The sequence below is a fragment of the Crocodylus siamensis genome, chromosome 5 (genome assembly GCF_052110815.1).
Source record: "Crocodylus siamensis isolate JL-2025a chromosome 5, ASM5211081v1, whole genome shotgun sequence".
Taxonomy (NCBI): domain Eukaryota; kingdom Metazoa; phylum Chordata; order Crocodylia; family Crocodylidae; genus Crocodylus; species Crocodylus siamensis.
The window spans coordinates 168,875,116-168,895,598 of record NC_143399.1 but is presented as its reverse complement, the minus strand read 5'-3'; the positions used below and the strand labels follow the sequence as shown (position 1 = coordinate 168,895,598).

Genomic DNA, 20,483 nt, shown 5'->3' with positions numbered 1-20,483 from the left:
GTGCAAAGTTCTACACTTAGGCTGGAGCAATCCCATGCACCAGTACAGGCTGGGGGCTGACTGGCTGGTCAGCAACTCTGCAGAAAAGGACCTGGGTGTTACAGTAGACAATAAGCTGAATCTGAGCCAGCAGTGTGCCCTTGTTGCCAAGGCTAATTGCATTCTGGGCTGCATTGGTAGGTGTGTCACCAGTAGGTCCAGAGAAGTGATTATTCCCCTCTCTTCAGGACTGGTGAGGGCAAAACTGGAGTACTCTGTTCAGTTTTTGGGGCTCACTACAGAAAGGATGTGGACAAATTGGAGAGAGTCCAGCAAAGGACAACAAAAATGGTGAGGGGGCTAGTGGATCTGACTTCTGAAGACAGGCTGAGGGAACTTGGCTTATTTAGTCTAGAGAATAGAAAATAGAGGGGGGATTTAATAGCAGCCTTCAACTACCTGAAGGGGGCTTCAAAAGAGGATGGAGCTAGACTGTTCTCAGTGGCGGCAGATGACAGAATAAGGAGCAAAGGTTTCAAGTTGCAGCAAGGGAAGTTTAGGTTAGATATTAAGAATAATTTTCTCACTAGGATGGCAGTAAAACACTAGACAGGTTACCCAGAGAGGTTGTGGAATATTTGCCCTTGGAGGTTTTTAAGACCTGGCTAGACAAAGCTTTGGCTGGGATGATCTAGTTGGGGATGATCCTTTGAGCAGGAGGTTGGAATAGATAAATAACCTCCTCAGGTCCCTTCCAGTCCTAACTTTCTATGATTCTATGATTTGATTTTGGCTTGTGAACTGGAGGACTGGTTGCAGCTACAGGGGAAGAGAAGGCTGAGGTGTGCCTTCCTTATTTGTTTTGACATAGGGGCTAAAGGAAAATCCCAAGCCATGGAATGGACCCTAGCTCATGGAGATGGAACTCTAAATAGTTGTGAGATAAACCATTGAGGCTGGGCCTAAAGCCCAGAAGCTTAGTCTTTACTAGTGGGCCAAGGTGGGTGTAGCTGGAGAGAAAAGAGAATCTAGGCTTTAACAGCTGGAACTCCAACAAACCCTTAGAATACCTGCAGAGACAACCCTGATGAATGAGGGAACTCCTGTGTGGGTGTGCAGGGGCAGATGGACCCAAATAAGGTGACCAGTCTGATGGAAGCAGCCAGGTTGCCTCCAGAGCTTCTACTAGTCCTAGGACTTTCTTCCACTATCCAATATCCCATAATATTGAAGTTGTGGCAGGTGAATAAAAGAGACATAGGAGGTTGGGAGAGGGTAGTAACAGAGCATCACAAGCTCTAATTATGTTTGTGCTGTGATTTTGTAGAACAGGGATGTGATCCTGCCAAAGTCAATGAAAATTTGTTGTGAACTTCAGTTGAAAAAGACAACTGCATATTTTTGGAGGTTCCATTTCATCACCACAAGATTTGGATATTTGTCTCTCTACATTTTCTGCTGTTGGGGCCTGATTATATCTCACTAAAATCAGTGGGGAATAGTATCTAAAGTGGAATCTATGGAAAGCGAATTTCAACAGTTCTTCTACACAAGGGGACAAAAGCTTGTCAAAATTACTGCAGCTGTCTTCATTTGTAAGGAATAAGAGCCTATACACAGATAACAGCACCACCTAGGAAGAATGGCATTACAGATATTTTAAAAGGGTTTGCCTTCTACAAAGGCTGCATTCAGATAGTTACCTTTGTTGCAATATCAGTGCAGTGCAGTAATGAGAATATGCATTAAATACTGCATTTTAGTCACATACAGCACGCAATCAAATAAAACCTGCCCCTTGCCTTTGTAAGGCAGATTGTGGAAAAGATTTTTTCTAAGTCATGACATAGATAGGGTTGGCAGAAATTCATTTTTTTAAAAAATAATTTTGACAGATAATATTAATGTACTTCAATGTTTATTTAAATTTTCAGGTTTGCATGTAATTAGGGGTGTAAGGGGCAGACAATTAACTAATGACAGTATATGGTTAACAGCTTTATAAAATCACATCAAAATATAAAAATTAAATATCTGTAAATCAATAAATCATACCTGCTTTAATGCATTCTGTTCATTTGGTAGTATTTCCTTTTAGGGGAATGCAGCAATAAAGATTTTCTTGGCTGATACCAATGGCTGATACCAATGGCCAATTTATCAGCCATATTGGCCAATTCCAATCCGACAGCCGATTTGCAGGAATGCAGCCTGGCATCTTGGGGGGAAGGGCCATGGGGAAGGGAAGGGATGTTGGGGGGGCAGATTGAGGCCCCCACAGTGAGAGACAGAATGGGGCAGGGGCAGGGCAGTGAATGCAACCCTGGGGCAGGGAGTGTGATAGAGCTGTGGGTGGTTCATCTAGTCAGAACGAGGAGGTGGTTCCCTACTGCTGCACGCACACTAGGGGAGGCACGAGGGGCATGTGCCCCCCGGATTTGTGCACAGGGTGAGGGCAGGGGCTGTGCCAGCCTCTTCCCAGTGGGGAGGGGCTGGACCAGCACTGTGCTTGGGACGGGCATGACTGAGGTGGGCTTAGCTGCATGGGGTACACAGTGGCAGCGGTGGCACTGGGAGCAGTGTCAATGGGGGTCTATGGGGAATTTTGTGGTGGCTAGAGCCCCCAAGCCCCCCCCCAGTGCCACCTCTGCTGCCTTTCCCTTGGAGCCCTGAGCAAGGGAGGCACTAGAGGGAGCTTAGGGGGCTCTAGCCACCCCCTCCCAGCACCACCATGCACCCCACACAGCTGAGCCCACCCTGCCCCCATCCACCCCGAGCATAGCTCTGGCCCTGAGCCTGCAGTGGGCAGCCTGCCCTCACCCACTGCACAAAGCCAGGGGCATTCATGCTTCTCCCAGGGGTGCATGCAGCAGTGGGGAGCTGCCCTGCCCCAGACAAGCCACCCACATCTCTGTCCCACTCCTGGCCCTGGGGTCACATGCACTGCCCTGTCTGTGCAGCACCTGCTCCTGCCATACTCCCTCCCTCACCGTGGAAGCCTTGATCTGCCCCCTCCCCATGCCCCTTTCTCTCCTACAGATTTACTGGCAGGAAACCACTCTCCAAGTTGCCGGGCTGCATTTCTGGGCCCATGTATGCCACAGCTACGTGCATGCACACAACATTTATTGGTGACATTATTGTCCAAAAAAAGCCAATTGCCAATAATGTTGATTTTCCTGTTATGGGTGCCAGTCTGATATGTGACTGATATATTGGTATACCTCTACTTCTTCTTCTTTCATTCCTAGTCCCCTAGGGTTTCTGGCAGTTGCAGTCCAAACTACAGTCAGCATGGTTCTGTAAGACTGCTCCCACCGTTGTCACATACTCCACATCAGCCATAATTTTTCTTACACCTCCCCCCTTTTTAAATAAATTTTGATTATTAGTTATGGAAATACATTTTAATTGGTCTGAGTTTCAAATAAAAACTGATGTATATCAGTGTTTACCAATTAAAAATTGAATCCTGCCAAGCCTAGACACAGAGTAAGCCTTCCTGGGAATATAGTGTCTGGAAAATGTAGCATCTCAGGAGACAGGCAGGAGGCAGCAGAAACTTCCTGGTGCCAGCAGTCTCATCCATACTGTCTTCCTGGACACTATATTTCCAGGACTTACTCTGTCACACAAAGTTAGGTCCCAGAACCTAGCCAGGGCAGTGGCAAGATTGTTAGTTCTTCACTAAAAGCAGTTTTTTATATAAATGTCTGTAAATGAAATGTTTCCATATTACAAGCCACATCAAGATACTATCAGCAGATCACTTGCTGCTTCAGACACAATCTACAGTGCTCAGCCAGTAACTATGGCTCCGAGAGGTTTTTAAATGCAGGGCTTTGGATCTACAGCTGCTGAAGCAGACACAAGTGGCAGCCATCTTGGCAACCACATGGCATGCACACTGTCTCCAGATTTTCTGCTTTTTCATAGAAGAAATGGCTTTCCCACTTAAAGCACACACCCCACTTTTCGAGGGCTGATTTTTGGGGAAATTTGTTCATTTTGTATAAGAACACAGTATATGTTCCACAGTTGGCAGTTCCAGAAGACTGCAATATTTTTGGTGGACGTATTCATAGTAAAATGCATTACCATAATAAGAGACGGTACTTACCTTGCACCTTAGAATACATATTTTAAACCAAATGTAGAAGAGAACACATGAAGCCTTCTGTTTTTGGTCACTCATGCAATTCTTAGGTGATTAAAAAGGTTGACCTGTGGTAATGTAATGATGAATTATACAGTGCTCAGAAATAAAGGGGTATAGCAGGACCAGGCCCCAGGGGTGGCCATGACACCACCTGGTAGCCAAATAGGTACTGCCTTATGCTGTTTCTAGATACCCTTACTTCTGCTCTCAACTACCATGCCTTGATGTAAATGTTAGATGGTTAAAGGGAAGCTGCCTAACAGTTCTAGAATGTGTCATTGTGTTTTCTTCACCATCGTATCTCTTCCCGGACCCACTAGCCTAAACCCAACCCCTCAGTAGTTGGGCCCTTCTGGCCAGTGTTCCCTTTAAACTGTGTGGTGTGCATGGCTGTGCAGACGTGCTCATGCTGTGCTGCCAGGCGCACCTGTATGGCCATGCACACCACGCAGCTTAGAGGGAATGCTGTTCCTGGCCCATATGTGCCTCGAGGCAGCCATTGCCTTATGGACTATTCACAGCTTCCAAACCTTCCCTACAGCCATGCCCATACCTCACATGGGTTATGTATCATCACGTAATTGGGACACTTGTGCCCAAAGCCACCAGGCCACCTCAGGCCCTTATTCTCTTGTTGGGGCTTCAGCCTTCACAGCTGCTAGCCCTCTACTGTAGCTGATCTCTTAGCCAAGGTCCCACTGTCCCAGGCCTGGCTTCTGGGCTCAATTCCTATCAGTACACAGTCTCTCTGAGCCTATGACCCTTGTCTCTCATTCCGAGCTCCTGACCCCAGAATTTACCCTTCTGGGCTACTGGGTCCCTGGCCTCTGGTCTCTACCCTTGTGGGTTGTTCTCACCCCGCTTGGGCTATGGGTCCTGGACCCCAGTTCTTGCCCCACTTGGGCTATGGATCCTGCAGCTGTTTCCCCACTACTCTCAATTTTTTAGCCACTTTCCTGGTAGTTGCACGCCCTTCAAGAAAGCTGGAACCTCCAAACCTCCCCTGTAGTCCCAAGCCCAAACCACTGGTTTAACTGTAAGGGTAGGGCACCAGCATATCAAGGCTTCTCAGAACCACAAAATAGCACGGGAGGACAGCCACAGCTGGACCTGTGTCCTAGTGAGCAAATGGGGTGGGGGAGCTCTAAGTTTCCATGATAAAAAACTCAAAATCGAACGCTAAAATTTATAGGTATTTAGAATTTATTTTATTATAGTGATTGAGGCACTGGTGGGCTTCCAAGTTGCTTTAAACTTGTAAATAAATCAATAAATCCTTATGTTCAAGTGATACCTATATATAGAATAACATTTCATTTTAATCATGAAAAAAAGATGGATTTGAGGTTTTTAATCCGAGAATTTGAAATTGTGTTTTTATCAGAGAATTAGCAATTTTTAAACAGAGAAAACCAGGATCCCCCTTGATGACCCTCCTTGTCCTCCCCACTAGGGCTAAACTGAGTTCATGGGCTGCCTCTCTGTCTGTCTTAGTGCATTTTGTTGCTCTGTCTCCAATCCCTGTGCGAGTTACCTTCCTGGGGTGGACCTCTAGCTGGATCTAGCAGTAGCAGCTAGCTTGCTTTAAGCTGCCAGCTGTCCCTGATCCAGCTCAGTTTACACTAGTTTCCTCTTAAAGTAGGAGCTTTCTGGTTCCCTGTTACAAGGGAGAACATTTATGGTGGCTGTTGTTATTGGTAGGGATATATGTAAAGATGTTATTGTTTCACTAACCTCTTTTGCACATTCTGATATTCATAAATGACATTATGTTTTGCAGAAATATTCCTGCTTCAATATATGGGAGTTGAAGTTCATTGCTTCTGACACTTGTAATAAGTAAAATCTTCTTGCGGCAATTTGTCTACATACAGTGATTTTATTTGATTAAAATCCTTGATTTGACATTTAGCTAAAACAATGGTCCCAAATCATAACTAATGTGATGCACACAAATTTATTCAGTGCATAGATCTCAAGACCCATTCTTTAAGTGTAGTGTTAGACAGAAAGGAACTAAATTTTTGTGTGCATGTTGTTGGATAATTAACTACAGACCCAGAAACTGGCAGTGTGGATCTGACAATATCACGTAGGTACTAGCAGTAGCATTGCTAAGGGTGGGTAACTGAGCTATGACCTCTGGGTGCTCAGTAAAGGGGAGTGCCAGAATGGAGGCAGGGGACTTGAGGCTTCAGCTGCATGGAGCAGAGTAGACGCGAGAGTCAGCCACACCCTCTCCTTCTGTGGGAGACACAGTGATGCTGCAAGGAGATGTGTCCCTTGCCAAGAGCCAGGTTAACCCTTCCCTGGTCCTGAAGCCACTGAAGTAAGTGCTTTGGCTCTTTATTAGCCATACAAAACTATAGCGGTTGCTGGTCTAGAGAAGGTTTAACTTGGGAGACAATACCTTCTTTTGCAGCAGCATCTTGTTCCCATTCTGCTTTATACTGCTGGAGCCTTGAGCCCCCTGTCATCATTCTGACACCCAGGCTAGGGACAGACATTACACATGAACTGGTTTAAGTGATCAGAAACTGATCACTTAAACCGTACCAAAACAGAAGTTCAGTGCACATTAGCCAGTTTGAAAATGGCCAAAACCGATTTGAGATAAACGTAGTTGAATGTAGTGTCAGGTTTAACTGATTTGGCTCAAACTGGTTTATGCAATGTCTGTCCCAGACCCTTTGCTAGTTTAAGATAAACCAGACTCCCCCAGCATCCAGGCATGCTCTCTGGGCTGGGCGAGGCTCTCTGCTCCATGGTAGGGCTGGCCCTCCCCTCTGCTCCCTGGCTGGAGCTCCAGCAGAGACTGCAGGTACAGCAGGATCTGCCTGGCTTCCCCCTGCCCTACCCTCTCTCCCCCCTGCCGCTTGCTGGACAAGCAGGGATCCCCTCCTTCCTATCTTCCACAGCATGAACTGTAGCCTCACAGACTCTGTGGCATGCTAGCTAATGCTGAGAGGTGTCTCTGTGTGTGAGTGTCTCCAATTTCACTGGGACAGGCAGACAGAGCAGTGACTGCTCAGGGTTTTTTGGAGCTAATCAACAGGTCAGCTGGTAAGGTCCCTTGGAAAAAGCTATTTAAGAAGAGTTTGAAGTAAAGGGAAGAAGTCATACAGAGCTATTGATTTGCTAATGGGGTGATAAACACTGTCATCAGCCCCCAGCTGGCCTGCTTACCTGTCAGTTTGCTGCGGACAGTATAAAGAAGCAGGGAGAGAGATTGAAAATCTCCATATCATCAGCAGGTGCATGCACAGCATATTCCCCCCACCCCCACACACCCCTTGCCTCAGAGTGCTAGCAGAGGGCTGGGTTCTGGCAACACTCCCACCCCTTGAGCAGTGAGCAGGGAAAAGCCTGGGAAGGTGCAGGCAGACCTCCCTAATTAGAGTGCCCTGCCAGGGCATGGCCACGCCCCTCTCCAACTCAGATCTGTGGAGAGAAGGGAGGCTGCTCTAGCACCCCCCAGCTTCGAGCCTAAGCCACTGCAAGCATTTGCCAGCATTTCCTTAGTGCAGAGGGGATGTCTATCCAGTTAAAAACTGGTTCAGCCTAGCTGGAGTAAACTAACTTGTAAAGATTGAATCAATTCAGGCTCAGGCTTTTTGAATGTTTGTTCCTAGCCCCAGTGTGCAAACTCTACCAGTTATGCCTCAGGGCATTAGTGACTTGACTTGTAGAAATAATTTGATCAGAGCCATGAGTGAAATGAACTACAGACATTACACTGACTTTCAAGCTAGGGTGAAATATGCTGGAACAACACAGTTATTGCTAGCATAATTGAAAGTATGCCTACTGTGAATCAACAGTTTTAAGTCAGAATGTAAACTGGTAGTAGAGCTAAGGTAAAGAACAATCTACTGTTACCCTAACCAGAAAAAACAAAGCAATCCCTTGCTCATATGCAGGGATCCTGGTTTTCTCTATTTAAAATTTGCAAATTCTCATTTTAAATTTTTTTTGCAAATTTTCTGATTAAAAAACTCAAAATCCACAATTAAAATGAAACACCACTATGTATATAAGGATCAGTTGAACACAATGTTTTTCATATATATATTTACAATTTTAAAGCAATGGTGAAGCCTACCAGTGCCTCAATCACTATAATAAAATAACTTCTCAATATCTATAAATGTTGGCATTTGACTTTGGGTTTTAATCATGGATAATCAGAGCTCCTCCTGCCCACTTCAATCACCAGGATACAGGTCCAGGCCCCTCACTCTCAAGCCACAGCCCCTGCTGGTGCCCCTCACTCTCCACTCACAGCCCTGCCAGAGGAGGCCCCCATGTGCCAGGGCTACAGGGGCAGGGACCTGGGTCTGTAGCCCCCTACTCTCCACAGCAGTGCCTGAGCCCCAGCTGCCACTTGTGGGAGGTGGCAGCTGCTGCGGCAAAGTGGACCATGGAGCCTGGCTCCCTCTCCCCCACAGGGGGCATGGCCAGAGTGGAGCCTGTGGAAGGGAGGGGAATGGATACAGGCTACCCGCTCTGGGCTTGGACTCTCCATCCTCTTGCCCTCCCCTAGGGCCTCCATGGCCCCATGAATACCCACACAGCAAGACAGAGTAGGGCCAGGAGGGGAGGCTCTGCCTACCCAGTAGCAGCAAGGGGCACAATTATACATGGCCAGACCCAGTGCTGCCAGGTGGGAAGGGGTCATCTCACCATAGTGATCCAGGGCTTTCAATGACAGCACTCAACTTCCCCACCCCATTCTGCCCTGCTGTGCTGGGTCTCAGCTGCTGGGTTCTGAAGGTCCCAGGGAGAGAGCAGCATGGCAGGGAGCCCAAACCCACCATGGCCAGGACACACCCGCAACCACCCCATGCACAGATCTGGGGAGTACCTGCGACCTATCCCTCCCCTGGGAGTATGCATAGTGGCAGGGAGCCAGCGCCCCGCTCCCCCCCTGCCAGGCCCTTGGACAAGCTGCCTGTGGCCCCATACTGCTCCCCACCCTAGTCCTGCAGCTGCACATGGCCCCAGGCCCCAAGGCCCATGCACCACCTAGGCTGGGCAGTAGCCCCAGCCCTAGCCCTGCTAAACTCCCTCCCTCCCTCTCTATGGGGGCCTCAATTCCTGACACCAGACTCACCTACAGGGAGCTGCTCTCCAGGCTGCCTGGCAGCCAAGTACATGTGTACTTGTGCACATGCACATGGCACCTCCTGCTGATTGCCCTCTACCCATTCCTTTCAGCCCTTTGCAGGCTAGAACTTTGCCAGCTTGCAAAGGGAAACCTGCCATTTCCCATCTTTTTCTCTTTTAAAGGAGAAAATCTATATTTTTCTCCTTACAATTAGAAAGTCCAGGTTTTACTGCATTTTTCTGTGGCAAACAGAAAACCCGGATCCCTGCTCATGTGGCTATCCCTGCTCCTTGACAGCAGAATAGGACAGGAAATATGAACAGTACTTCACTAACTGTTTTGATGCCCCCATGTTCAGGGTCTAAGTATAATGCCAAATGGGAGATTCCAATTTCAGGGCTTTGTATAGGCCCTGATTCAGCAAAATAATTACATAAAGAAAAAAAGAAATATATCTTCAGCATGCTCTTAGTTCAATGTCTATTCAGCAAAGCAGTCAAACTCATGCCTACACTTTAAACACAAGATTTATGCAATTTGCTAAATCAGGGCCTTCATTTAAGGCGTTTCTGAGGACATGCTTGGTGTAGGGGGCTGGACCTGATGATCTTCTGGCCTTACAATCTATGACTCTATGCTTAGAGACATCCATCTGTAGCAGGAACTTACAAACCAACATTTTTCAGTGGGAAAAGAAAAAAATTATGGTGATCTTAGTAGGTAAGCCATATCAAGAATGTAGAAAGATGGGCCTTATAGCCTAGGGATTTGTTAGTAATGGTTTTGGTTTTTTTTCTAATTGGTTTTTAAAATATACAATCAGTGAAATCACATCATCTCCACCAAAAGTGCCTCGTCAATCTAATTCTATAGAATGAGGGACTGGAAGATGCTCCTGTACTCAGTTTTTAATAACAAAGACTTCTGATAAACTCTTCTGCACTGTATTATCTTTCCATGTATCAGAAAAACTATGGATAACCTTAATTGTATTGTATTTTGGAGAGGTCTAAATCCACCATAAGGTCAAATAAATGAATAAAGAATTCACTATGTGAAAAAACACAATGTTCCCATTTATTATCTTATGCCACCACCCCAGGGTATGAACAAGCATTCAGACAACTCAACTCAGGTTAGGCAGCTTTCTTTGAGCCACCTAAACCAGAATTGGGTCCTGCCATGTACATGCTAAGTCTGCTGGAATTAAGTCAGAATGGGCGGAGGAGCTGGCAAGTCCAGGGAGGGCCTAGCAGGTCCTGGGGGCTAAAACAACACAGCCCAAGGTCTAGGATGAGTGGCTGGGCTTTCCCATCTGTGAGGCTGTGCTGTGAATGCATGCAGGTGTTTATTATGCCAGATTAACCCATTTTAGATCTCTTGAGGTAGATCTAACTTAGATCAGGCACACCATTTTGGGGGTGTGGGCCCTGTGAACTCCTGAATGACTAGATATTTAGATTGACCTAACCTTAGTTGATCTAAATGCAATGCTTATATGAACCCTTGGTAGATGGATCATAACCCAAAAACCCGTTGTGGGAAGTTTCCCTAACTTCTAAAGTAGCTTTTGATAGAAGATGAAAATGTTCCATCTATGTTCTTTACATCACCACCAGTGTTCTACATTCCCCTCAGTCAAATTCTAGACCAGAACAGAGTTAAGTCCTGCAAGATGTTGAACACTGATGGAAGTTGATGGAGCAGAATCATTAATAGAAAACTGTAGCATGCAATACATTTTATCCTTTAGAATGAAGAAATCATGATGTGGGGGGGTCAGCTACTGGAGAGGTAGAAAAGATATAGAAGTGAAAAGATATGCTTCCCCACCAATTACTCCCACTTCTATTGGTAAAAACAGAATGCTAACATTTGATTAAGCTTTCAATATATAACCCTCTGCAGTATGAGCAAACAATATAAAATAAAGATTATAAATGAAGTACATCATTATATGTGCAACACAGTACAAATAATTACCATTATGCAACTGCAATCAATCAGAAAAGTAATTCTTCTGATGTCAGTGGGCTGTATTTTGATCACATTAATATCAGTGTGTCCCGGGACGCGAGGGACGCAAGAATACTCACCGGCAGCTCAGGAAACAGCACGTGGAGGACAGAAGACAAAATCTGCGCAGCTTGTCAGCCACCTGTTTATACAGCTGCAGCCGGCCAGTGACATCAGCGCTGAATGTCAGCCGGCACAGATAAAAATGGCGGCACACGCTGCGGAGCCAGCAGAGAGGGAGAAAATACAGCAACGGATGTCCCTGCAGCAGAGGCAAGCTGGTACACCGGATCAGAAGAGTAGGAACGTCTGGGACAGGAGTAAGAAGGAAGAAGAGGGTCATCTAGGTGACGCTGTGGAAGCAGCTGCGGAGGGACATCAGGATCGCCTTGTGAGGACAACAGGAGGTACCCCTGAAGAGATCAGCCCCAGGAGAGAGGGACTGTGAGGGATCCAGGAAAGAGGCGCAGCCAAAGAGAGCATCGCCGCTGGACTAAGAGGTGACTTGGAGCAGGCAGGGAACTGAGTGCCTAAGGGATAAGGCAGCCAGTGTTCCCTTGAAGTGTGTGGGGGGGATAGTTAAAGGGGCAGCACACCTGGTTTTGTGTTGGAGCTTCTTTCTTTCCGTTTCTTTTGGTTTTTTTCTTCCTCGAGCTCCAGGGGTATCTAAGGGTAGTGGACCCGCACTGTAAGCGTGTTGGGGGGGGGCCTGAGTAGGACCCAGTTGATGGTCCCAGGAGTGAGATGCCGACCAGCTTGATACCGCTACATAGGAGGCGTAAGGCCGGGGCGTAGGGGTGGCGGAGCCCCGAGAGTAACCGCTGGGAGGAACTTTGGGCCAACGAGCACGCCCGAGGAACGGCCCCGGACACTGAGGTCATCCAAGTCATGGCAGGCGAGCATGGGGTCAAGGATGCGGGCAGAAGTCACCAGCTCAGACAGAGGCGTGAGTCCAAGAGGTGCGTAACATCAAACACCCAAGCGAGAGTGGCACAAGAGTGACTAGTTGAGTCCTGGCAGCAACACAATGTATATTTAGATCAGTGGTTCCCAACCTTTTTTTTCCATGACCCACTGCTGGTAGCTCCCGGTACATGGTGCAGCTTGTCTTTTGTGTGTGGTGCCACTGGCATTGCCCTCACAACCCTCATTTGGATTGTGACCCAGGGTTGGGAACCACTGATTTAGATCATCAACATAGAATTTATAGAAATTATTCTAAATTTACATTAATATAAATGAGGGATTCCACTATGGCCTTTGGCCTTTCCCAAAAATAATGGGAAATCTCCCAGTGACTTTTCTGGACTTATGATTTTGCCCAAGACCAGAATATAGAAGCATACAGAAGTAGGTCTGAGAGGGACTTCAGGAATCACCCAGTCCAACACTCCCTATCCAACCCATGCCATACAAGTCCTTTTCCTAAAACTATACAATCAACTCCATGAAACATCTTCAAAGCACATTGACCCAAAAGACCAGGAGCAACCTATGTGTCGCAGGTAAAGCGTAGTAACAAAACCAGAATTTGGTACTGTGGCTCTGTAATCTTCGATATAATTAAGATGCTCACAAACTAATATAAGAAACATGCAAAATGTACTAACATTTCATGAGGAAAAAAACTCAGCTAAGAAGAGTGTGGCAAAGAGACATTCAGGACAATGATTTCAGTGATTTCAGAACTGAGAAATATATAGGCAAAAGTGATAAACAGAAAATATGTTAATTTCAGTCTGCTTAATTTTATTTAGAAGGAATAGGTGTATATGTAATTTCAAGTATTATTTAACAAATGGAAAAGTTACAAGCAATATTAATTATTACTACAGCAATCATAATTATAATCAGCCAAACTGCTTTTTCACTTTATTTTTCCGTAATATGTGCCAGAGTCAGTCAGAGAATTCCTAATAAGATGCATAGATGGGAAACTGTCATTGCACTGACAATACACAAAAATTTGTGACAGCAAAATGTAATTATATTTAATTAAATATTGAGTATCTAGATTCAAATCTAAGTAGCATAAATCTAATCTCATTACTGTATTTATTCAGAAAAAAAACCCCCTAAATCAACATGGCAAAGTTTCACAGTAGGAGCAGCCAGAAGCCAACACCATTATACATGTGCTACTTAAAACTTGGACACCAGTTACTAGGAAAAATGTTACACATTGACTGCCTCAATAGGGGTCAACCAACAGCAAATAGTAGCGGGAGAGAAAAAAAGAGAATGATGAAGTGCATGCTAGTCTGCCTGTCTCTTCATTGCAATGATTCAATTATTCTAAATGCTACCAGCTACAGTCAGGTCCTGACAACAACAAATGTTGATAAATTTAACAATATTTAAATCTGTTTAGTCTGAATTTTACCATAATCATTCTGTCTCAACCTAGATGTAGAGAATGAGAGAGATTATTTACATTTTTATGACTATGATATAAACCTAGTTTACCCAACTACAGCAATACATTGCCTTGCTGGGTTATACCAAAGGAGACTGTTATTGGGAAACAAACCAAAAAAAAAGAATTAGAGGTAGAATTAGACAGCTGGGCTTAACAACTTCAAGGAGGCTAAGATAACAATGGTTAAGCCATTAAATGTGAACATTTATTTTCCAAGTTGTCGGGCGGAATTAAAACATCTGAGTTAGTAAATCAGAAAACCTAGCAATGTTAGAGAATATAAAGAGTTAAAAAGCCCCCTTGTCCCCTCCCTACTTCCCCTTCCTGAAACACCCAACGGGGCAGTGGCTTGACAGTAGCTGATACCAGTAGCAAGGATATTTTACTCAGACAGACACTAAGAGAAGAGGAGGCACCATAGCAAGCAGGCTGTCTTCCTCTGTCATACAGGGGTAATTGGGTTAGTATAACTCCAAGTTTGCAAGAAAATATTAAGGGTTGGGAAAATATTGAGGTTGGGAAGGTAAAAGAGATAAAAGTGATACCCTGGAACCTGAAAGACTGAGGTTCTAGTCCCTTCCTCTAACACACTGGAGAACTTTGAGCAAGCCACTAAGGGCTAAATCCTGTTTCATGTTGTGTGCCTACACAATGCATGCATAACTGTAGCTTTTGGCATTTAGGCACAAATTGAGATTCTGTTTCCCCCTAGAATCATCCTATGTGAGTAATTACTGGACAAGAAGGAGCTGTCATGTTTTAGCCCAATAGCCTAGTAGAGAGCTCTCTAACATATAAGTGGCCAGGGATGCCCACCCTCTGGGCCACACTATGCGGGCCATGCTAGAGTGCATGCCACGCTGATGCCCCCTACTGCACCATGGACCCATGTGGGTGGTCTCCCCAACTGCCGCACTGCACACCTACATGGGCACCTTCTCCCCCACTACACTGCATAGCCCTGGCCTCAGCCTCCACTTCCTGCACCATGCCACACTGCACTACCCCATAGGGCAAGGCAGGGGAGCCCACAGACTCTAGTTACTACTGCAGCTGGAGTGATGGGGAAGGGGAGGAATAGTTAGGTGGGAACTTGGGATCCACAACTTAATCCCCTTGTGGGCTCCTAGTTGGACAATAGTTAGGGCATTTGCCCAGGAAGAAAGAGACATGGGTTCAAGGTCTCCTTCAGACAGAGGGGGTTTGATGGATACCAAATTAAGGTCTGGCAAAGGAGAAACAGGTAGGTTGGAATTGATAATTTTACCCTTGTCGTTAACTTGCATGCATCTTTGGTTGAATAAATAGTGCTTTGTCTTTTCTTTTTCCTGCTCCTTCTCCTCCTATAGTCAGCTGCTGGTCACATGCTGCTGGAGGACAAAAGGGCTTACAGGGAGCATCTACATAAGACATTTGTGCAGAACAGACTAATTAATTTCACAGTACAACTCTCAGCATCTACAGATACACGGCTTTTAGGCTGAAGTAAACGAATAAACTCCACAGCAGCGCACACATAGATACTGACCTGGCTAGCTGGGACATGAGGGTTCTTCAGTGCGGGGGCTGCATGCCAGCTAGTCCTGCACTAAAACGCACTTGTGTTGGAAAAGCACATTGAGCTGTGTTGGAGCAGCCCTGGGCTGGCAGGCTGAGGCCCTGGGCATCCTGCCAGCCTGGGCTGCTTCAACCCGGCTCAATGTGTTGAGGTCCTGAGTGCAGATGTAAACATGGCACCTAGGAGCAATAAAATCTGGTGTGATAAGTGCTGGAGTTTGTGTTGCATTAATATGCATGTATAGATGTGCCCACAGTAGCCAAACACTATAGAACCTGATGTTAACAGAGTAAGCAAAGGAATTGTAGCCTACTGCCTCAGTTTAGGAATGCAGAGGTAGTTGTCTGTATTAGTTTGAAGTCAGAAAGAAGTTAGGGCAGGGTGGCACCTTAGAGACTGATTTAGAGAGGCATGGGCTTTTGCTGGCAAGAGTATCCTTAGTTAGTCACGCTATCCTACTTTCAGCCTAGAAAAGGTAAAATGGTTCTATCTTGAAAGGGAGGAAGGTGATAAAATCTATCCCCAGGACAGGGATTGAGCAGGAGGGAATTGAGAGGGACAAAAGAAGATGGAGGGGAGGGTCTAAAAATATAGCTCATCTAGAAATGGTTACACCACTCTTTTTTGCTTTTTCCTAACCAACGGCAATTTGAGAAAATATTTTCCTATTGGTGTACAGAGTGTTTGCTGCACAGCTCTTAGTAATTAGGAGTGCTCTGGAGTTCCTGGTGCAGGTTTCCCTCGCTTTATGCAGGTTCTGTATGTGCAAATTCGCTCTTATGCGATGACCCTTTTAATACCAAAAATTGATTATATGCGAGGTAAATTCATTCTTATGTGATCGGTGTGGTGAACGCCTTCAGTCAGCTGCTTTGTGGGAGTGATGCACACCAAAATATAGTCTCATATGTCAATCTGTGCTCCTCGCTCATTGTCTGCAACATGTGTTTCTGTAGTTGCCATTCCCATTATGATAGTGCCCTGTGCTTGTGTGTACTGTCTGCTGTTGGTGAGTACCAAAATTGTCTTGTAAAAGTGGTAGAAATGGGTCTGGGAGTCAGTACAGTCGAGGTCTTGGAAAATATCTGTTTGTTACATCGTAAAGTGAGTTCCCTTTAAGTGAATTTGAATTGTGCCATTTTCCAGGAACGCATATACAGGCAGTCCTCGACTTGCAACATTTTGAGTTACATTTCAAACTTAAAACGTTTATAAATTGACACTGTTTTAACTTTATGACATCAGTTTTGACATTACAATGCTTAATCTGATGGATTGCCACACCAGCAAACAAGTTTGCTGTGTCACGCTTGTCCCTGGAGAACATCTGTCCAAACTTCCTTGGACATTTTCTTTAAGAAAGCAGACGAGACTCCAGAAAACCCTTCAGCCAAGACGTCTGAGAAGACTCCAGCCAAGAACCCTTCAAAAAGTCCAAGCAAGACCCTTTCAAAAAGTCCAACAAAGTCACCTCAAAGAAATCCTTCCAAATCAATATGATTGCTATTTACAATATAAATACATTAATGTAGCTATATTACTCAAGTATAATTGATACAGTACAAAATTCTGAGGTATTTTTGGTGAAAATAGGGTCAGGAACCAATCCCCCATTTATAATATTGTTTCTTATGAGAAAATTGGTTCTGAGTTACAACGTTTCAACTTAAGATGCAGTTTTCAGGAACCAATTGTGTCATAAGTCCGAGGACTGCCTGTACAGCATAAATCAAGGGAAACCCATATATGTTAGAGTTGAGGCTCTGCCATTGTTTTGAAATGTTATCTTGTACAATTTATTTTACTTTTCAGCTCATGACAATAAAAATAGTATGCATCTTAATGCAGAATTTATTGAGAAATAAATTGCTTTTTACCTCGGCTAAATTTTTTTGGTTAAGATATAAATATTGGATAACAAGTAGTAATCATATGCAACTGAAAAAACCCCCCAAGTGTTTGTCATTCAGCACAGTAGACTTATATAACAAGGCCATAATGAAACAAAATTGACATGAAGATAAACCTCCAGCCTGAAATTTGTTGCCACAGTATAATTGTATTATTCATACCCTTAATTTCTACAAAATCTAAAACAAGACAAACAAAACTTCAGTTCAGTTTAGGATAAAATACTTCTGAACGTCTGTTACCTCTATGTGCATGTTGGGTGCTTGCAGACATTAAAAAAAAAACCCCAAAACCCAAAAAAGGCACTTTAAACTCAGCATGTTCCCCTGCCAAGCCTCACACATCCCCAGAAGAGGCAGTGCATCACTTCATCTAGGCTTGCCTGACATCTGTAAAGATTGGGCGCTTTAGTGGGACTTGTCTGGTGTTTTTATCTAATAGCTGAATGAATCATCTTTAGCTTAAAGCTCCAGAAAGCCCTGCTGAAGTGCCCAATATTTACAGATGCTACAAAGTCAGGTTAAAGTAATGTGCTGCTGCTTCTGGTAAAGTGCACGTTTTAAATGTCTGCAAGCATTTTGTGTCTTTGGAGCTGATGACAAGTTGTTAGGGGTAGTCTTTTAAATCTGTTACCAAGCATCCAAACTAGTTGCTCAAAAACTAAGGAATGTTGTAAAAAGACAAAACAAAAACTGTAAAACAAAGTAAAGGGGTAGTTTAATTAAGTTTCCCTAAAAAAAAAAAGCATAATGCAGGATTCTGGATAAGTGGAAAACTTTATTTCCCAGCCCTTACTCTTAGCCCCCATTAATTAACATGTAATGAATTAGCTTTAATTAAAACAGGAACAGCATTTCACTTTGCCTAATAAAAGATCAGTAATCCTGCCTTGTAATTTTTATAATGTTGAATATTTTGTTACTAGTAACAGAGATGTATTTTTTTAATAACAGTAGTACATATTGATTTTACTTAACTTGAAATCAGTGACAAACTTCCCATTTGGAACAAGAGGAACAAGATTGGTTCATATATGTATGTACAAGGGAAAGCAGGATCAAATATTGGCTCAGAATAGGACTGACTAGGTAAATCATGTTCTTAAGCCTTTGAGGATGGCCACTAAGAACAAGACATTTCCTGATTAAAACTATCTGAATTTAAAGATTCATATATGTTTGGGTTGGAAGGGACCCCAGTAGATCATCGAGTCTGACCCCCTTGTTCTGCTAATGGAAGTGCAGTACTCACTTTTCAACCAAACTGTTTCCTGAGTGCTTTAGGTTGTGGTTTTCAATCTGATCTTAGCTATTCCATTCTCTTTCAGAAATAATTTTATTGTGCTGAATGGTGTTGCCCCAGTGTAGAGAGCTCATGTTTCAGCCCTATGTATACTAGCATTATCCAATAATTTGTGTTAAAAATTCTGTATTTTCAGTAGTGTATTAAGACTAAGTGACATATCTTCACTTACACCTTTGGGACCTGAAGTCTCTAGTGTTTCCAAGTAAATAATTTAATTTACATATGGATTATTTCACTCTGAGTTAATTGTGTTTTTCTATCCTATAATATGACAGATTATATTAAACATAGTGAATATAAATGTTTCTTAATGTTTGAAGACTAATAGATGCCAATGTCTATTAATTTCATTTATGTTGAAGACAACTGTTTCATAGTTTCATAGTTTCTAGGGTCGGAAGGGACCTGAGCAGATCATCCAGTCCAACCCCCTGCCATGGCAGGAAATAATACTGAGGTCAAACGACCCCAGCAAGATGTTCATCTAACCTCCTCTTAAAAACTCCCAGGGTAGAAGCCTGCACCACTTCTCTTGGAAGTTGGTTCCAGACCCTAGCCGCCCTGACCGTGAAGTAGCGCCTCCTGATATCTAACCTAAACCTACCCTCTGCCAGCTTGTGACCGTTATTCCTGGTCACTCCTGGCGCTGCTCAGGGGAACAGTGACTCCCCCAATGCCTGCTGATCCCCCCTGAGTAGTTTGTAACTGGCCACAAGATCTCCCCTCAGCCTTCTCTTTTGGAGGCTGAACAGGTTCAGGTCCCGTAACCTCTCCTCATAGGGCCTGCCCTGCTGTCCCCTGATCATGCAAGTGGCCCTCCTCTGGACCCTTTCCATGCTGTCCACATCCCTCTTGAAGCGCGGCACCCAGAACTGGACGCAGTACTCCAACTGTGGCCTGACCAGAGCCGCATAGAGGGGGAGGATCACCTCTTTGGATCTGCTCGAGATGCATCTGTGGATGCATGACAAGGTGCGATTGGCCTTCCTAACTGCGTCTCCACACTTTGATTAATCTCCTTCTTCCTGTTGTTCATAGCAATATTATTTGTAATGGTTTTGAATGACTCTATTGTCGTTTTTTGCACATGTTGCATCTTAATTTTTATGTAGATGTAGATCAGAAAAATACCAAGGTTTAAGAATAGTAAACTGAAAACTATTCAAGGATTTTAATCAGATATCCAATAAGAAGTAAAACAATCATTTCATCTATTGAGGAGTTTTGATCTTCATTTAAGATATCTCCGTTTCTGCATTCTGTCATTTCACTTTGCAAATCTGCAGTGTTGATTTAAATTGGCATTAAATTATATATATTTTAATTTGTTTTTTAAAGTGTATATATGAATGTGATCACTGGAGGCAACAGAATCCTGATCCATGAGAGTGGGGATCTTTTGCTTTGTGGAATGATTTCAGAATCCTAGTTCTCCACATCCACTAGACAGGAGGAGTATAATAAAGTTCCTGGAAGGAGCCAAATTACAATCTACACTTTGGTTGCATGTTTCTTTGTCACCTTGACACTTCACGATGCCAGAAGTGGGCCTGACCCCCTCTCTCTACAAAAAAGAAAAAGCTGAGAAAGAGAGAGAGAGAAAGAAGAGTCCCCAAACTGTGTGGGTACAGACAGAGTTAGGGAGAGACTGTATACTGCAGCAGGGACAAGACAGGCTGAAAGCCTAGTGCTGTATGGAGGCTGTAACACAGATGACCCTGTAAAAGATGTTTGAGTGTGAGAGTGCAGCCAGCTGGCCTTGCTGCATCAGAAGATTTAACTGGTTCTGAATGGTTTCAGAACACAGGAATACCAGATAAATGCCATCATCTTAGCCATGAGAGAGCAAAGATGATATTCTAGATGCCTTCCCCCTCACCAGAAGTGTCTATACAAGACACTTAATGGTGACTTAGCATAGTTTACTGTGAAGTAAGCATGTGAGTCTAGACATGCACATGGTTACTTTATAGTAAATCTCCCTAATCCCAAGTAAATTTGCTACCTGAAAATGCAAGTAGCAAATTTA

The 20,483-nt window shown here is 44.3% G+C and overlaps 1 protein-coding gene across 5 annotated transcripts in view; it reads right to left on the bottom strand.

Annotated features, from left to right (window-relative positions):
- The window catches only part of CALCR (calcitonin receptor), a 304,212-nt gene that overhangs the window by 163,669 nt on the left and 120,060 nt on the right, over nt 1-20,483 (bottom strand). The window contains exon 1 of one of the 5 annotated variants that reach the window (XM_090047026.1): nt 11,342-11,364. The exons of the other annotated variants lie outside the window; for them this stretch is intronic. The gene's annotated coding sequence lies outside the window, so the exon portion shown is untranslated. Of the gene's footprint in view, nt 1-11,341; nt 11,365-20,483 lie in introns of those variants that run through there. 5 annotated transcript variants of the gene reach the window in all.